General features: G+C 31.5%; 4 non-coding genes and 2 pseudogenes across 4 annotated transcripts in view; all 6 read right to left on the bottom strand.

Annotated features, from left to right (window-relative positions):
• Positions 1–2,068, bottom strand: part of LOC129252501 (large subunit ribosomal RNA) — a 3,986-nt gene extending 1,918 nt beyond the window's left edge. The window contains exon 1 of the ribosomal RNA XR_008583477.1: positions 1–2,068. This exon is cut by the window's left edge and continues 1,918 nt beyond it. This is a non-coding gene — a ribosomal RNA (large subunit ribosomal RNA).
• Positions 2,069–2,512: 444 nt separating this feature from the next.
• On the bottom strand, positions 2,513–2,693 carry LOC129252499 (5.8S ribosomal RNA; annotated as a pseudogene).
• A 597-nt stretch (positions 2,694–3,290) lies between these two features.
• On the bottom strand, positions 3,291–5,281 carry LOC129252506 (small subunit ribosomal RNA). Its single transcript, XR_008583479.1, has one exon. It is a non-coding gene; the product is annotated as a small subunit ribosomal RNA (ribosomal RNA).
• Positions 5,282–10,352: 5,071 nt separating this feature from the next.
• Positions 10,353–14,336, bottom strand: LOC129252502 (large subunit ribosomal RNA). The gene has a single exon (XR_008583478.1). It is a non-coding gene; the product is annotated as a large subunit ribosomal RNA (ribosomal RNA).
• A 443-nt stretch (positions 14,337–14,779) lies between these two features.
• On the bottom strand, positions 14,780–14,959 carry LOC129252505 (5.8S ribosomal RNA; annotated as a pseudogene).
• Positions 14,960–15,555: 596 nt separating this feature from the next.
• On the bottom strand, positions 15,556–17,545 carry LOC129252500 (small subunit ribosomal RNA). The gene has a single exon (XR_008583476.1). It is a non-coding gene; the product is annotated as a small subunit ribosomal RNA (ribosomal RNA).
• Between the last annotated feature and the right edge of the window lie 2,455 nt (positions 17,546–20,000).

Raw genomic sequence — 20,000 nt, 5'->3', positions numbered from 1 at the left:
ATCTCTCTTCGAAAGACTTCCATGGTAGTACGACTATAAAACAGAAAAGAAAACTCTTCCGATATCTCTCGACGGCTTCTTTATGGTCGTTCCTGTTGCCAGGATGAGCACAAGGCCCATTTTTAATAACAAACGGATACTCAACAGGTTACGGAATTGGAACCGTATTCCCTTTCGTTCAAAATAATTCAAGTATTTTAATTATTTTTAAATATATTTTTATTAATATTTTTTTTTATTAAAAACTTGAAAATTTTCGGCTTTCGCCTTGAACTTAGGACCGACTAACTCGTGATCAACCACTGTTCACACGAAACCCTTCTCCACTTCAGTCCTCCAAGGTCTCATTCGATTATTTGCTACTACCACCAAGATCTGTACCAATAGCGGCTCCATGCAGGCTTACGCCAAACACTTCTAAGCACACTATTGTACCCTCCTACTCACTAAAGTTTCAAAATTTATAAATCAATCGAAATTGTTTTATAAATCATCTACTTTAGCGGTAATGTATAGGTATACAACTTAAGCGCCATCCATTTTAAGGGCTAGTTGCTTCGGCAGGTGAGTTGTTACACACTCCTTAGCGGATTACGACTTCCATGTCCACCGTCCTGCTGTTTTAAGCAACCAACGCCTTTCATGGTATCTGCATGAGTTGTTAATTTAGGCACCGTAACATTACGTTTGGTTCATCCCACAGCGCCAGTTCTGCTTACCAAAAGTGGCCCACTGGGCACATTATATCATAACCTCAACCTTCATATCAAGAAAGGTGAGGTTCTTACCCATTTAAAGTTTGAGAATAGGTTAAAATCGTTTCGACCCTAAGGCCTCTAATCATTCGCTTTACCAGATAAGATTATTTTATATAATTTTTAAATGCACCAGCTATCCTGAGGGAAACTTCGGAGGGAACCAGCTACTAGATGGTTCGATTGGTCTTTCGCCCCTATACTCAATTCTGACAATCGATTTGCACGTCAGAACTGTTTCGGTCTTCCATCAGGGTTTCCCCTGACTTCAACCTGATCAAGTATAGTTCACCATCTTTCGGGTCACAGCATATATGCTCAAGGTACGCTCCAGTTAGAGGTATAAATAATAATAAATTATCATTATACATAACTATATGGAACGCCCCGGGATTGAATTAATTGACTATTTATTAAAAAATAGACTAAAAATTAATCCCATTATATTTAAGTTAAGTTAATTATGCCATTAAGTTTAATATAACTCAATGACTTGCACATATGTTAGACTCCTTGGTCCGTGTTTCAAGACGGGTCCCGAAGGTATCCTGAATCTTTCGCATTGTTAATCATATAAATGCATACAAATAAATATTAATATCATAGATATTAAATTTTTTGTAAAATTCAAAAAATGAATTTTAGCATTATATATAATAAAATCTATCAACACTTTATCAAATCATTAGTATTTATTTTATGTTAATATGCTTAAAAAGCAAATTAATTTAAATAAACTTAATATCACCAATGATCTTTTGATAAATACTTTATTATGTTAATAGATTACAATGTCCTTATATGAAAAAAATGCACATTATTTTTTTAATTATTTAATGATGAATTTTTCATAATGGATATTCAGGTTCATCGGGCTTAACCTCTAAGCAGTTTCACGTACTATTTAACTCTCTATTCAGAGTTCTTTTCAACTTTCCCTCACGGTACTTGTTTACTATCGGTCTCATGGTTATATTTAGTTTTAGATGGAGTTTACCACCCACTTAGTGCTGCACTATCAAGCAACACGACTCTTTGGAAATATCTTTCTAGTAATCATTAACGTTATACGGGCCTGGCACCCTCTATGGGTAAATGGCCTCATTTAAGAAGGACTTAAATCGTTAATTTCTCATACTAGATATTAAGATATTCCATACACTGCATCTCACATTTGACATATAGACAAAGTGACTTAGTGCTGAACTATTTTCTTTTCGCTCGCCGCTACTAAGAAAATCCTTGTTAGTTTCTTTTCCTCCCCTCATTAATATGCTTAAATTCAGGGGGTAATCCCATATGAGTTGAGGTTGTTTTAATATTCTTTTTTTATCTTCTCACAATTTAATAAAAAAATTATATCATCTTTTCATCTCTATTTTTCTTTTCTCCTTTTATATATTGTAAATATATAAAAATAATAATAATGTAAAATGAGGCAATCCTAGAATAAAAAATTTAATTTTTATGCTAGACATTCCTCCTTTTAATTACATATATAAATTATTATTTTATATATATATATATAAATAATATGAAAATTTTTTGTAAAGAATACTTAGATTCAATATTTTCATCATTTCATTTTATTTGAGAGGATTTTTTTTTTAAAGAATATATAATAAATAAAATTCATTATATATCTTTATTTTTTTTGCTATTAATATTATGAATTATTTAAAATCCAATAATATACACATTTGCTTAAATTCAATTATTTTTATAAAAGAATAAGCAACTTATTTAGCATAGTCTTACAACCCTCAACCATATGTAGTCCAAGCAGTACTTTAAAATTGAATTTAATGTACATAACAGCATGGACTGCGATATGCGTTCAAAATGTCGATGTTCATGTGTCCTGCAGTTCACACGATGACGCACAGTTTGCTGCGTTCTTCATCGACCCATGAGCCAAGTGATCCACCGCTTAGAGTATTTTTTTATTTATTTTTATTTATAACAAATGTCAATTTTTTTTTGCATATATTAATTGAAAGAGTAAAATTAAATAATATTAATAATATATAAATTGATTTTCTTTCAATAATATATATCAAATATATTTAACTCTAAACATTTTTATTAAGTTGCGAATGTCTTAGTTCAACAATAATACAGTGGTGGTATTTATTATGATTCAATTATTTTGTATTTTTTTAATCATTTTATGTATATATATAATAATATAATAAATATATACCACTTTTGTTATTGTGAACAAATTAACTTATCATTCAATCAAATGAATAATAAGTACAACTTTTTATTTTCATGTTTAAAGGTTTTTAAAAGAAAAAAATAAGAAAAAACATTACAAAATGTACCATCATATATTATATTTAATATGATATAATTGATGGATCACAAATTGAATGAAAAAGAATAAAAAGAATTATGGATTCAAAATAATTATATAAATTTTTTTTTTTTTTTCTTTTTTTTTTTTTTTTTTTTTTCTTTTTGTTCGTTTGTTTGCTTGTCTGTTTGTTTGTTTGTTTGTTTGTTTGTTTTTCTTACGGATATGGAACACAATAATGATCCTTCCGCAGGTTCACCTACGGAAACCTTGTTACGACTTTTACTTCCTCTAAATAATCAAGTTCGGTCAACTTTTGCGAAACAACCGTGACACACGAGGCGTCACAGTGATCACGTCCGGAGACCTCACTAAATAATTCAATCGGTAGTAGCGACGGGCGGTATGTACAAAGGGCAGGGACTTAATCAATGCGAGTTAATAACTCGCACTTACTGGGAATTCCAAGTTCATGTGAACAGTTTCAGTTCACAATCCCAAGCATGAAAGTGGTTCAGCGGTTTACCCGGACCTCTCGGTCTAGGAAATACACGTTGATACTTTCATTGTAGCGCGCGTGCAGCCCAGGACATCTAAGGGCATCACAGACCTGTTATTGCTCAATCTCGTTACTGCTAGACGCAATTTGTCCATTTAAGAAGCTAGTGTCCTTATAATGGGACAAACCAACAGGTACGACTCCACTTATATAAACACATTCAAACACTTGTACATTCAAGATGTACGCATGAAAGAAGGCTATATAAGTTTCAACATCATAATCCTGAAAGCATCTATTTAATATATTTGAGTCTCGTTCGTTATCGGAATTAACCAGACAAATCACTCCACGAACTAAGAACGGCCATGCACCACCACCCATAGATTCGAGAAAGAGCTATCAATCTGTCTTACACGCTTATGTTCGGACCTGGTAAGTTTTCCCGTGTTGAGTCAAATTAAGCCGCAGGCTCCACTCCTGGTGGTGCCCTTCCGTCAATTCCTTTAAGTTTCAGCTTTGCAACCATACTTCCCCCGGAGCCCAAAAGCTTTGGTTTCCCGGGAAGCGACTGAGAGAGCCATAGTAGTAGCTACACCCAATTGCTAGCTGGCATCGTTTATGGTTAGAACTAGGGCGGTATCTGATCGCCTTCGAACCTCTAACTTTCGTTCTTGATTAATGAAAACATCTTTGGCAAATGCTTTCGCTTAAGTTAGTCTTACGACGGTCCAAGAATTTCACCTCTCGCGTCGTAATACTAATGCCCCCAAACTGCTTCTATTAATCATTACCTCTTGATCTAAAAACCAATGAAAGTAGAACAGAGGTCTTATTTCATTATTCCATGCACAAAATATTCAGGCATTTGGAGCCTGCTTTAAGCACTCTAATTTGTTCAAAGTAATTGTACCGGCCCACAACAACACTCGATGAAGAGCACTGAAGTAGGTTTAAATAGGAGGAATATATAAAAAATACATTGTATTAATTATATATAAGAACTCCACCGGTAATACGCTTACATACATAAGGTAATGTACATACCACAATATATAGTTGTACTACCCGTATGAAGCACAAATTCAACTACGAACGTTTTAACCGCAACAACTTTAATATACGCTATTGGAGCTGGAATTACCGCGGCTGCTGGCACCAGACTTGCCCTCCAATAGGTCCTTGTTAAAGGATTTAAAGTGTACTCATTCCAATTACAGGGCCTCGGATATGAGTCCTGTATTGTTATTTTTCGTCACTACCTCCCCGAACTGGGAGTGGGTAATTTACGCGCCTGCTGCCTTCCTTAGATGTGGTAGCCGTTTCTCAGGCTCCCTCTCCGGAATCGAACCCTGATTCCCCGTTACCCGTTGCAACCATGGTAGTCCTAGATACTACCATCAAAAGTTGATAGGGCAGACATTTGAAAGATCTGTCGTCGGTACGGGACCATACGATCTGCAAGTTATCTAGAGTTCAACCAATTTAACGATCAAATGATCGCTTGGTTTTAGTCTAATAAAAGCACACGTTCCATAAGGTCCGTGTTTATATTGCATGTATTAGCTCTAGAATTACCACAGTTATCCAAGTAACTGTTAACGATCTATGGAACCATAACTGATATAATGAGCCTTTTGCGGTTTCACTTTTAATTTGTTTGTACTTAGACATGCATGGCTTAATCTTTGAGACAAGCATATAACTACTGGCAGGATCAACCAGAATAATATTTTTATTTATATATTTTTCTTTGTTTTTCATATTTGAAAATTTCATAAATTACGGTGTATATAAAAAGTAAAGGGGCGACCCCCCTTTAGCTTTTCTTATCAAAATTCAAAAACCGTTTTTTATGAAAAAGAATTTTCGTTCTCTATATTATATATTTTATATAAAAATATAAGAACGATATTTCTTCTTAATATTTGCCAATTTTCAAATAATTTATCATTCTTAATAACATTTTACTTTTTTTTTCAAATGCATTTTTAATGTAATAATTTCATATATTACATAATTTTTCTCTTTGAATTGAAATTAATAATTTCATAATTCTATTTTTTAATCATAAATATATATGATTGAAAAAATTTTCTCCTCTTTTCCTTTGTTTAAAATTTAATTTTTCTTATAAATTTTTGTTTTTCTTATTTTTTTCTCTTCATCATCTGTTTAATTTCCTGTATTTATACAAGAAACAAACAGTTGAGGATAATTTCTATGTAATGCTAGTATAGAATATAAAATTTTGAATTCAAAAATTTATTTCTATTTAAACTAACTATAGAAAACCAGGAATAAAATACAATAACACCAATATGCCATAACATGTTAGTATAGAATATAGATTCTTCATATATGTATATATATTCGAAAATTTTTTCTATTTAAACTAACGTATGGAAAACCAGGAATAAAATCATAATATTACCAGTTTAATATGGCTCAAATTCGAGTTTCATATAGTTATGATTCGATTTATATGCTTCAATATCATTGGTTAGTTAACTTTTGATATTTTCATATTATATCACATGCCTTCACCGTGAGTGTTTTTTGCCATGCACACCTCACATTGTCAAAAATGTATGGGAAAAATTCATTTCAATACATTTCAGTTTGATTTGAAATGTCTTTATTATATATTTTAATGGCAATATGCCAAGGTTATATTCCATAACTCTTTATTTAAACTAACGTATGGAAAACCAGGCATAAAATCACAATATTACCAGTTTAATATGGCTCAAATTCGAGTTTCATATAGTTATGATTCGATTTATATGTTTCAATATCATTGGTTAGTTAACTTTTGATATTTTCATATTATATCACATGCCTTCACCGTGAGTGTTTTTTGCCATGCACACCTCACATTGTCAAAAATGTATGGGAAAAATTCATTTCAATACATTTCAGTTTGATTTGAAATGTCTTTATTATATATTTTAGTGCCAATATGCCAAGGTTATATTCCATAACATGTTAGTATTAGAATATAGATTCTTCATATATGTATATATATTCGAAAATTTTTTCTATTTAAACTAACGTATGGAAAACCAGGCATAAAATCACAATATTACCAGTTTAATATGGCTTAAATTCGAGTTTCATATAGTTATGATTCGATTTATATGCTTCAATATCATTGGTTAGTTAACTTTTGATATTTTCATATTATATTTCACATGCCTTCACCGTGAGTGTTTTTTGCCATGCACACCTCACATTGTCAAAAATGTATGGGAAAAATTCATTTCAATACATTTCAGTTTGATTTGAAATGTCTTTATTATATATTTTAGTGCCAATATGCCAAGGTTATATTCCATAACATGTTAGTATTAGAATATAGATTCTTCATATATGTATAGATATTCGAAAATTTTTTCTATTTAAACTAACGTATGGAAAACCAGGCATAAAATCACAATATTACCAGTTTAATATGGCTTAAATTCGAGTTTCATATAGTTATGATTCGATTTATATGCTTCAATATCATTGGTTAGTTAACTTTTGATATTTTCATATTATTTCACATGCCTTCACCGTGAGTGTTTTTTGCCATGCACACCTCACATTGTCAAAAATGTATGGGAAAAATTCATTTCAATACATTTCAGTTTGATTTGAAATGTCTTTATTATATATTTTAATGGCAATATGCCAAGGTTATATTCCATAAAATGTTAGTATAGAATATAGATTCTTCATATATGTATATATATTCGAGAATTTTTTTCTATTTAAACTAACGTATGGAAAACCAGGCATAAAATCACAATATTACCAGTTTAATATGGCTCAAATTCGAGTTTCATATAGTTATGATTCGATTTATATGCTTCAATATCATTGGTTAGTTAACTTTTGATATTTTCATATTATATCACATGCCTTCACCGTGAGTGTTTTTTGCCATGCACACCTCACATTGTCAAAAATGTATGGGAAAAATTCATTTCAATACATTTCAGTTTGATTTGAAATGTCTTTATTATATATTTTAGTGCCAATATGCCAAGGTTATATTCCATAACTCTTTATTTAAACTAACGTATGGAAAACCAGGCATAAAATCACAATATTACCAGTTTAATATGGCTTAAATTCGAGTTTCATATAGTTATGATTCGATTTATATGCTTCAATATCATTGGTTAGTTAACTTTTGATATTTTCATATTATATTTCACATGCCTTCACCGTGAGTGTTTTTTGCCATGCACACCTCACATTGTCAAAAATGTATGGGAAAAATTCATTTCAATACATTTCAGTTTGATTTGAAATGTCTTTATTATATATTTTAATGGCAATATGCCAAGGTTATATTCCATAACTCTTTATTTAAACTAACGTATGGAAAACCAGGCACAAAATCACAATATTACCAGTTTAATATGGCTTAAATTCGAGTTTCATATAGTTTATGATTCGATTTATATGCTTCAATATCATTGGTTAGTTAACTTTTGATATTTTCATATTATATCACATGCCTTCACCGTGAGTGTTTTTTGCCATGCACACCTCACATTGTCAAAAATGTATGGGAAAAATTCATTTCAATACATTTCAGTTTGATTTGAAATGTCTTTATTATATATTTTAATGGCAATATGCCAAGGTTATATTCCATAAAATGTTAGTATAGAATATAGATTCTTCATATATGTATATATATTCGAGAATTTTTTTCTATTTAAACTAACGTATGAAAACCAGGCATAAATCACAATATTACCAGTTTAATATGGCTCAAATTCGAGTTTCATATAGTTATGATTCGATTTATATGCTTCAATATCATTGGTTAGTTAACTTTTGATATTTTCATATTATATCACATGCCTTCACCGTGAGTGTTTTTTGCCATGCACACCTCACATTGTCAAAAATGTATGGGAAAAATTCATTTCAATACATTTCAGTTTGATTTGAAATGTCTTTATTATATATTTTAGTGCCATTATGCCAAGGTTATATTCCATAACTCTTTATTTAAACTAACGTATGGAAAACCAGGCATAAAATCACAATATTACCAGTTTAATATGGCTTAAATTCGAGTTTCATATAGTTATGATTCGATTTATATGCTTCAATATCATTGGTTAGTTAACTTTTGATATTTTCATATTATATTTCACATGCCTTCACCGTGAGTGTTTTTTGCCATGCACACCTCACATTGTCAAAAATGTATGGGAAAAATTCATTTCAATACATTTCAGTTTGATTTGAAATGTCTTTATTATATATTTTAATGGCAATATGCCAAGGTTATATTCCATAACTCTTTATTTAAACTAACGTATGGAAAACCAGGCACAAAATCACAATATTACCAGTTTAATATGGCTTAATTCGAGTTTCATATAGTTATGATTCGATTTATATGCTTCAATATCATTGGTTAGTTAACTTTTGATATTTTCATATTATATCACATGCCTTCACCGTGAGTGTTTTTTGCCATGCACACCTCACATTGTCAAAAATGTATGGGAAAAATTCATTTCAATACATTTCAGTTTGATTTGAAATGTCTTTATTATATATTTCAATGGCAATATGCCAAGGTTATATTCCATAAAATGTTAGTATAGAATATAGATTCTTCATATATGTATATATATTCGAGAATTTTTTTCTATTTAAACTAACGTATGGAAAACCAGCATAAAATCACAATATTACCAGTTTAATATGGCTCAAATTCGAGTTTCATATAGTTATGATTCGATTTATATGCTTCAATATCATTGGTTAGTTAACTTTTGATATTTTCATATTATATCACATGCCTTCACCGTGAGTGTTTTTTGCCATGCACACCTCACATTGTCAAAAATGTATGGGAAAAATTCATTTCAATACATTTCAGTTTGATTTGAAATGTCTTTATTATATATTTTAGTGCCAATATGCCAAGGTTATATTCCATAACTCTTTATTTAAACTAACGTATGGAAAACCAGGCATAAAATCACAATATTACCAAGTTTAATATGGCTTAAATTCGAGTTTCATATAGTTATGATTCGATTTATATGCTTCAATATCATTGGTTAGTTAACTTTTGATATTTTCATATTATATTTCACATGCCTTCACCGTGAGTGTTTTTTGCCATGCACACCTCACATTGTCAAAAATGTATGGGAAAAATTCATTTCAATACATATTCAGTTTGATTTGAAATGTCTTTATTATATATTTTAATGGCAATATGCCAAGGTTATATTCCATAACTCTTTATTTAAACTAACGTATGGAAAACCAGGCACAAAATCACAATATTACCAGTTTAATATGGCTTAAATTCGAGTTTCATATAGTTATGATTCGATTTATATGCTTCAATATCGTTGGTTAGTTAACTTTTGATATTTTCATATTATTTCACATGCCTTCATCGTGAGCGTTTTTTTGCCATGCACACCGCACATTGTGAAAAATGTATGGGAAAAACTCAATTCAATGCATTTCAATTTAGTTTGATATAATTCAATTTCATTTTATATATGTTAATATCATCGGTTAACCAATATATATATTAAAATTAATAAATTATATATATGAAAATATATGTTAAATAAATATTTTTCTATAATTTTTATTTGCTTTTCTTAATTTAACATAACATTTATATTAATAGTTTGATTATAAGAGATTTCATATATATATAAATATATACACGTTATATTAATTAAATAATATGTGGTGTATATATAATATAATATATATATATATATATATATATATATATATATATTAATATATATCGAATCATCAAGCAAAGGATAAGCTTCAGTGGATCGCAGTATGGCAGCTGCTCTACCACTTACAACACCTTGCCCGTTACCAAAGTCGTTTACAATTGATTCTAGGCATTGTCATTGTATTAAATAATGTTTTAATAAGTAACTAGCGCGACATACAGGTGATATTTAATCCTCCCGCATTTGCTATGTTACAAATAACATTGGCATCACATATATCCATTGTCGTTTATAAATAAAATTTATAAACTTTAAATGGTTTAGAGAAGCCATACAATGCAATTGCCCCATATTTATCATTGCAGTCCAGCACGGATACGACCTTAGAGGCGTTCAGGCATAATCCAACGGACGTAGCATCATACCACTGTTCGCTCGAACAAGTATTGTACCATTGGTCCGTACCTGCGGTTCCTCTCGTACTACGCAGGAATGCTGTCGCAATAACAATTGTCATTAGTAGGGTAAAAACTAACCTGTCTCACGACGGTCTAAACCCAGCTCACGTTCCCTTGAATGGGTGAACAATCCAACGCTTGGTGAATTTTGCTTCACAATGATAGGAAGAGCCGACATCGAAGGATCAAAAAGCGACGTCGCTATGAACGCTTGGCCGCCACAAGCAGTTATCCCTGTGGTAACTTTTCTGACACCTCTTGTTAAAAACTCTTTAAACCAAAAGGATCGATAGGCCGAGCTTTTGCTGTCTCTGTGTGTACTGAACACCGAGATCAAGTCAGCATTTGCCCTTTTGCTCTATGTGTGGTTTCTGTCCGCACTGAGCTGGCCTTGGGACACCTCCGTTATTATTTGAGAGATGTACCGCCCCAGTCAAACTCCCCACCTGGCAATGTCCTTGAATTGGATCATACCTGAGTGTTGGAGTTATACCAAATTTTAATTATAATAATAACACATTGAAGTGATATCATTTTATTAAAATATGTTTACAATTATATAACAAACTCGTGATACTTTGATCAAGAAGCTTGCATCAAAACCCAATACCATAAGATATATAAATATATCCATATAATGGCTAAGCAATGATACACGTTCCATTTAATCAAGTAAGTAAGGAAACAATAAGAGTAGTGGTATTTCATTGTTGATAAAATAACCGAAATTATAATATCTCCCACTTATGCTACACCTCTTATGTCTCCTTACACTGCCAGACTAGAGTCAAGCTCAACAGGGTCTTCTTTCCCCGCTAATTATTCCAAGCCCGTTCCCTTGGCTGTGGTTTCGCTAGATAGTAGATAGGGACAGTAGGAATCTCGTTAATCCATTCATGCGCGTCACTAATTAGATGACGAGGCATTTGGCTACCTTAAGAGAGTCATAGTTACTCCCGCCGTTTACCCGCGCTTACTTGAATTTCTTCACTTTGACATTCAGAGCACTGGGCAGAAATCACATTGTGTCAACACCCGTTAGGGCCATCACAATGCTTTGTTTTAATTAGACAGTCGGATTCCCCAAGTCCGTGCCAGTTCTGAATTGATTGTTAATTGATAATCGTTATAATTTAAAAGGAATATATATCGAATGATATAATTCCTTAAAAATTTTAGCAAGAAAGTTCCACAATTGGCTACGTAACTACTATCCGGGGAACAAGAATCGTAATTCTCTATTTACCCAGAACGAGTACATAAACCATGGTATTGCTTCCCAATCAAGCCCGACTATCTCAATCTTCAGAGCCAATCCTTATCCCGAAGTTACGGATCTAATTTGCCGACTTCCCTTACCTACATTATTCTATCGACTAGAGACTCTTCACCTTGGAGACCAGCTGCGGATATTGGTACGGCCTGTTGAGAAGTTTGCGTGACCCCACCATAAATTTTCAAGGTCCGAGGAGAAAATATCGACACAACAGTAAATGTCATGCTCTTCTAGTCCATCTACCATATCTCTCTTCGAAAGACTTCCATGGTAGTACGACTATAAAACAGAAAAGAAAACTCTTCCGATATCTCTCGACGGCTTCTTTATGGTCGTTCCTGTTGCCAGGATGAGCACAAGGCCCATTTTTAATAACAAACGGATACTCAACAGGTTACGGAATTGGAACCGTATTCCCTTTCGTTCAAAATAATTCAAGTATTTTAATTATTTTTAAATATATTTTTATTAATATTTTTTTTTATTAAAAACTTGAAAATTTTCGGCTTTCGCCTTGAACTTAGGACCGACTAACTCGTGATCAACCACTGTTCACACGAAACCCTTCTCCACTTCAGTCCTCCAAGGTCTCATTCGATTATTTGCTACTACCACCAAGATCTGTACCAATAGCGGCTCCATGCAGGCTTACGCCAAACACTTCTAAGCACACTATTGTACCCTCCTACTCACTAAAGTTTCAAAATTTATAAATCAATCGAAATTGTTTTATAAATCATCTACTTTAGCGGTAATGTATAGGTATACAACTTAAGCGCCATCCATTTTAAGGGCTAGTTGCTTCGGCAGGTGAGTTGTTACACACTCCTTAGCGGATTACGACTTCCATGTCCACCGTCCTGCTGTTTAAGCAACCAACGCCTTTCATGGTATCTGCATGAGTTGTTAATTTAGGCACCGTAACATTACGTTTGGTTCATCCCACAGCGCCAGTTCTGCTTACCAAAAGTGGCCCACTGGGCACATTATATCATAACCTCAACCTTCATATCAAGAAAGGTGAGGTTCTTACCCATTTAAAGTTTGAGAATAGGTTAAAATCGTTTCGACCCTAAGGCCTCTAATCATTCGCTTTACCAGATAAGATTATTTTATATAATTTTTAAATGCACCAGCTATCCTGAGGGAAACTTCGGAGGGAACCAGCTACTAGATGGTTCGATTGGTCTTTCGCCCCTATACTCAATTCTGACAATCGATTTGCACGTCAGAACTGTTTCGGTCTTCCATCAGGGTTTCCCCTGACTTCAACCTGATCAAGTATAGTTCACCATCTTTCGGGTCACAGCATATATGCTCAAGGTACGCTCCAGTTAGAGGTATAAATAATAATAAATTATCATTATACATAACTATATGGAACGCCCCGGGATTGAATTAATTGACTATTTATTAAAAAATAGACTAAAAATTAATCCCATTATATTTAAGTTAAGTTAATTATGCCATTAAGTTTAATATAACTCAATGACTTGCACATATGTTAGACTCCTTGGTCCGTGTTTCAAGACGGGTCCCGAAGGTATCCTGAATCTTTCGCATTGTTAATCATATAAATGCATACAAATAAATATTAATATCATAGATATTAAATTTTTTGTAAAATTCAAAAAATGAATTTTAGCATTATATATAATAAAATCTATCAACACTTTATCAAATCATTAGTATTTATTTATGTTAATATGCTTAAAAAGCAAATTAATTTAAATAAACTTAATATCACCAATGATCTTTTGATAAATACTTTATTATGTTAATAGATTACAATGTCCTTATATGAAAAAAATGCACATTATTTTTTTAATTATTTAATGATGAATTTTTCATAATGGATTATTCAGGTTCATCGGGCTTAACCTCTAAGCAGTTTCACGTACTATTTAACTCTCTATTCAGAGTTCTTTTCAACTTTCCCTCACGGTACTTGTTTACTATCGGTCTCATGGTTATATTTAGTTTTAGATGGAGTTTACCACCCACTTAGTGCTGCACTATCAAGCAACACGACTCTTTGGAAATATCTTTCTAGTAATCATTACGTTATACGGGCCTGGCACCCTCTATGGGTAAATGGCCTCATTTAAGAAGGACTTAAATCGTTAATTTCTCATACTAGATATTAAGATATTCCATACACTGCATCTCACATTTGACATATAGACAAAGTGACTTAGTGCTGAACTATTTTCTTTTCGCTCGCCGCTACTAAGAAAATCCTTGTTAGTTTCTTTTCCTCCCCTCATTAATATGCTTAAATTCAGGGGGTAATCCCATATGAGTTGAGGTTGTTTTAATATTCTTTTTTTATCTTCTCACAATTTAATAAAAAAATTATATCATCTTTTCATCTCTATTTTTCTTTTCTCCTTTTATATATTGTAAATATATAAAAATAATAATAATGTAAAATGAGGCAATCCTAGAATAAAAAATTTAATTTTTATGCTAGACATTCCTCTTTTAATTACATATATAAATTATTATTTTATATATATATATATAAATAATATGAAAATTTTTTGTAAAGAATACTTAGATTCAATATTTTCATCATTTCATTTTATTTGAGAGGATTTTTTTTTTAAAGAATATATAATAAATAAAATTCATTATATATCTTTATTTTTTTTGCTATTAATATTATGAATTATTTAAAATCCAATAATATACACATTTGCTTAAATTCAATTATTTTTATAAAAGAATAAGCAACTTATTTAGCATAGTCTTACAACCCTCAACCATATGTAGTCAAGCAGTACTTTAAAATTGAATTTAATGTACATAACAGCATGGACTGCGATATGCGTTCAAAATGTCGATGTTCATGTGTCCTGCAGTTCACACGATGACGCACAGTTTGCTGCGTTCTTCATCGACCCATGAGCCAAGTGATCCACCGCTTAGAGTATTTTTTTATTTATTTTTATTTATAACAAATGTCAATTTTTTTTTGCATATATTAATTGAAAGAGTAAAATTAAATAATATTAATAATATATAAATTGATTTTCTTTCAATAATATATATCAAATATATTTAACTCTAAACATTTTTATTAAGTTGCGAATGTCTTAGTTCAACAATAATACAGTGGTGGTATTTATTATGATTCAATTATTTTGTATTTTTTTAATCATTTTATGTATATATATAATAATATAATAAATATATACCACTTTTGTTATTGTGAACAAATTAACTTATCATTCAATCAAATGAATAATAAGTACAACTTTTTATTTTCATGTTTAAAGGTTTTTAAAAGAAAAAAATAAGAAAAAACATTACAAAATGTACCATCATATATTATATTTAATATGATATAATTGATGGATCACAAATTGAATGAAAAAGAATAAAAAGAATTATGGATTCAAATAATTATATAAATTTTTTTTTTTTTTTTCTTTTTTTTTTTTTTTTTTTTTTCTTTTGTTCGTTTGTTTGCTTGTCTGTTTGTTTGTTTGTTTGTTTGTTTGTTTTTCTTACGGATATGGAACACAATAATGATCCTTCCGCAGGTTCACCTACGGAAACCTTGTTACGACTTTTACTTCCTCTAAATAATCAAGTTCGGTCAACTTTGCGAAACAACCGTGACACACGAGGCGTCACAGTGATCACGTCCGGAGACCTCACTAAATAATTCAATCGGTAGTAGCGACGGGCGGTGTGTACAAAGGGCAGGGACTTAATCAATGCGAGTTAATAACTCGCACTTACTGGGAATTCCAAGTTCATGTGAACAGTTTCAGTTCACAATCCCAAGCATGAAAGTGGTTCAGCGGTTTACCCGGACCTCTCGGTCTAGGAAATACACGTTGATACTTTCATTGTAGCGCGCGTGCAGCCCAGGACATCTAAGGGCATCACAGACCTGTTATTGCTCAATCTCGTTACTGCTAGACGCAATTTTGTCCATTTAAGAAGCTAGTGTCCTTATAATGGGACAAACCAACAGGTACGACTCCACTTATATAAACACATTCAAACACTTGTACATTCAAGATGTACGCATGAAAGAAGCTATATAAGTTTCAACATCATAATCCTGAAAGCATCTATTTAATATATTTGAGTCTCGTTCGTTATCGGAATTAACCAGACAAATCACTCCACGAACTAAGAACGGCCATGCACCACCACCCATAGATTCGAGAAAGAGCTATCAATCTGTCTTACACGCTTATGTTCGGACCTGGTAAGTTTTCCCGTGTTGAGTCAAATTAAGCCGCAGGCTCCACTCCTGGTGGTGCCCTTCCGTCAATTCCTTTAAGTTTCAGCTTTGCAACCATACTTCCCCCGGAGCCCAAAAGCTTTGGTTTCCCGGGAAGCGACTGAGAGAGCCATAGTAGTAGCTACACCCAATTGCTAGCTGGCATCGTTTATGGTTAGAACTAGGGCGGTATCTGATCGCCTTCGAACCTCTAACTTTCGTTCTTGATTAATGAAAACATCTTTGGCAAATGCTTTCGCTTAAGTTAGTCTTACGACGGTCCAAGAATTTCACCTCTCGCGTCGTAATACTAATGCCCCCAAACTGCTTCTATTAATCATTACCTCTTGATCTAAAAACCAATGAAAGTAGAACAGAGGTCTTATTTCATTATTCCATGCACAAAATATTCAGGCATTTGGAGCCTGCTTTAAGCACTCTAATTTGTTCAAAGTAATTGTACCGGCCCACAACAACACTCGATGAAGAGCACTGAAGTAGGTTTAAATAGGAGGAATATATAAAAAATACATTGTATTAATTATATATAAGAACTCCACCGGTAATACGCTTACATACATAAGGTAATGTACATACCACAATATATAGTTGTACTACCCGTATGAAGCACAAATTCAACTACGAACGTTTTAACCGCAACAACTTTAATATACGCTATTGGAGCTGGAATTACCGCGGCTGCTGGCACCAGACTTGCCCTCCAATAGGTCCTTGTTAAAGGATTTAAAGTGTACTCATTCCAATTACAGGGCCTCGGATATGAGTCCTGTATTGTTATTTTTCGTCACTACCTCCCCGAACTGGGAGTGGGTAATTTACGCGCCTGCTGCCTTCCTTAGATGTGGTAGCCGTTTCTCAGGCTCCCTCTCCGGAATCGAACCCTGATTCCCCGTTACCCGTTGCAACCATGGTAGTCCTAGATACTACCATCAAAAGTTGATAGGGCAGACATTTGAAAGATCTGTCGTCGGTACGGGACCATACGATCTGCAAGTTATCTAGAGTTCAACCAATTTAACGATCAAATGATCGCTTGGTTTTAGTCTAATAAAAGCACACGTTCCATAAGGTCCGTGTTTATATTGCATGTATTAGCTCTAGAATTACCACAGTTATCCAAGTAACTGTTAACGATCTATGGAACCATAACTGATATAATGAGCCTTTTGCGGTTTCACTTTTAATTTGTTTGTACTTAGACATGCATGGCTTAATCTTTGAGACAAGCATATAACTACTGGCAGGATCAACCAGAATAATATTTTTATTTATATATTTTTCTTTGTTTTTCATATTTGAAAATTTCATAAATTACGGTGTATATAAAAAGTAAAGGGGCGACCCCCCTTTAGCTTTTCTTATCAAAATTCAAAAACCGTTTTTTATGAAAAAGAATTTTCGTTCTCTATATTATATATTTTATATAAAAATATAAGAACGATATTTCTTCTTAATATTTGCCAATTTTCAAATAATTTATCATTCTTAATAACATTTTACTTTTTTTTTCAAATGCATTTTTAATGTAATAATTTCATATATTACATAATTTTTCTCTTTGAATTGAAATTAATAATTTCATAATTCTATTTTTTAATCATAAATATATATGATTGAAAAAATTTTCTCCTCTTTTCCTTTGTTTAAAATTTAATTTTTCTTATAAATTTTTGTTTTTCTTATTTTTTTCTCTTCATCATCTGTTTAATTTCCTGTATTTATACAAGAAACAAACAGTTGAGGATAATTTCTATGTAATGCTAGTATAGAATATAAAATTTTGAATTCAAAAATTTATTTCTATTTAAACTAACTATAGAAAACCAGGAATAAAATACAATAACACCAATATGCCATAACATGTTAGTATAGAATATAGATTCTTCATATATGTATATATATTCGAAAATTTTTTCTATTTAAACTAACGTATGGAAAACCAGGAATAAAATCATAATATTACCAGTTTAATATGGCTCAAATTCGAGTTTCATATAGTTATGATTCGATTTATATGCTTCAATATCATTGGTTAGTTAACTTTTGATATTTTCATATTATATCACATGCCTTCACCGTGAGTGTTTTTTGCCATGCACACCTCACATTGTCAAAAATGTATGGGAAAAATTCATTTCAATACATTTCAGTTTGATTTGAAATGTCTTTATTATATATTTTAATGGCAATATGCCAAGGTTATATTCCATAACTCTTTATTTAAACTAACGTATGGAAAACCAGGCATAAAATCACAATATTACCAGTTTAATATGGCTCAAATTCGAGTTTCATATAGTTATGATTCGATTTATATGTTTCAATATCATTGGTTAGTTAACTTTTGATATTTTCATATTATATCACATGCCTTCACCGTGAGTGTTTTTTGCCATGCACACCTCACATTGTCAAAAATGTATGGGAAAAATTCATTTCAATACATTTCAGTTTGATTTGAAATGTCTTTATTATATATTTTAGTGCCAATATGCCAAGGTTATATTCCATAACATGTTAGTATTAGAATATAGATTCTTCATATATGTATATATATTCGAAAATTTTTTCTATTTAAACTAACGTATGGAAAACCAGGCATAAAATCACAATATTACCAGTTTAATATGGCTTAAATTCGAGTTTCATATAGTTATGATTCGATTTATATGCTTCAATATCATTGGTTAGTTAACTTTTGATATTTTCATATTATATTTCACATGCCTTCACCGTGAGTGTTTTTTGCCATGCACACCTCACATTGTCAAAAATGTATGGGAAAAATTCATTTCAATACATTTCAGTTTGATTTGAAATGTCTTTATTATATATTTTAGTGCCAATATGCCAAGGTTATATTCCATAACATGTTAGTATTAGAATATAGATTCTTCATATATGTATAGATATTCGAAAATTTTTTCTATTTAAACTAACGTATGGAAAACCAGGCATAAAATCACAATATTACCAGTTTAATATGGCTTAAATTCGAGTTTCATATAGTTATGATTCGATTTATATGCTTCAATATCATTGGTTAGTTAACTTTTGATATTTTCATATTATTTCACATGCCTTCACCGTGAGTGTTTTTTGCCATGCACACCTCACATTGTCAAAAATGTATGGGAAAAATTCATTTCAATACATTTCAGTTTGATTTGAAATGTCTTTATTATATATTTTAATGGCAATATGCCAAGGTTATATTCCATAAAATGTTAGTATAGAATATAGATTCTTCATATATGTATATATATTCGAGAATTTTTTTCTATTTAAACTAACGTATGGAAAACCAGGCATAAAATCACAATATTACCAGTTTAATATGGCTCAAATTCGAGTTTCATATAGTTATGATTCGATTTATATGCTTCAATATCATTGGTTAGTTAACTTTTGATATTTTCATATTATATCACATGCCTTCACCGTGAGTGTTTTTTGCCATGCACACCTCACATTGTCAAAAATGTATGGGAAAAATTCATTTCAATACATTTCAGTTTGATTTGAAATGTCTTTATTATATATTTTAGTGCCAATATGCCAAGGTTATATTCCATAACTCTTTATTTAAACTAACGTATGGAAAACCAGGCATAAAATCACAATATTACCAGTTTAATATGGCTTAAATTCGAGTTTCATATAGTTATGATTCGATTTATATGCTTCAATATCATTGGTTAGTTAACTTTTG

This window comes from Anastrepha obliqua, unplaced genomic scaffold (assembly GCF_027943255.1).
Source record: "Anastrepha obliqua isolate idAnaObli1 unplaced genomic scaffold, idAnaObli1_1.0 ptg000244l, whole genome shotgun sequence".
Taxonomy (NCBI): Eukaryota; Metazoa; Arthropoda; class Insecta; order Diptera; family Tephritidae; genus Anastrepha; species Anastrepha obliqua.
Note: the sequence above shows the minus strand (reverse complement) of the source record. Positions and strands in the feature narration are given on the sequence as shown.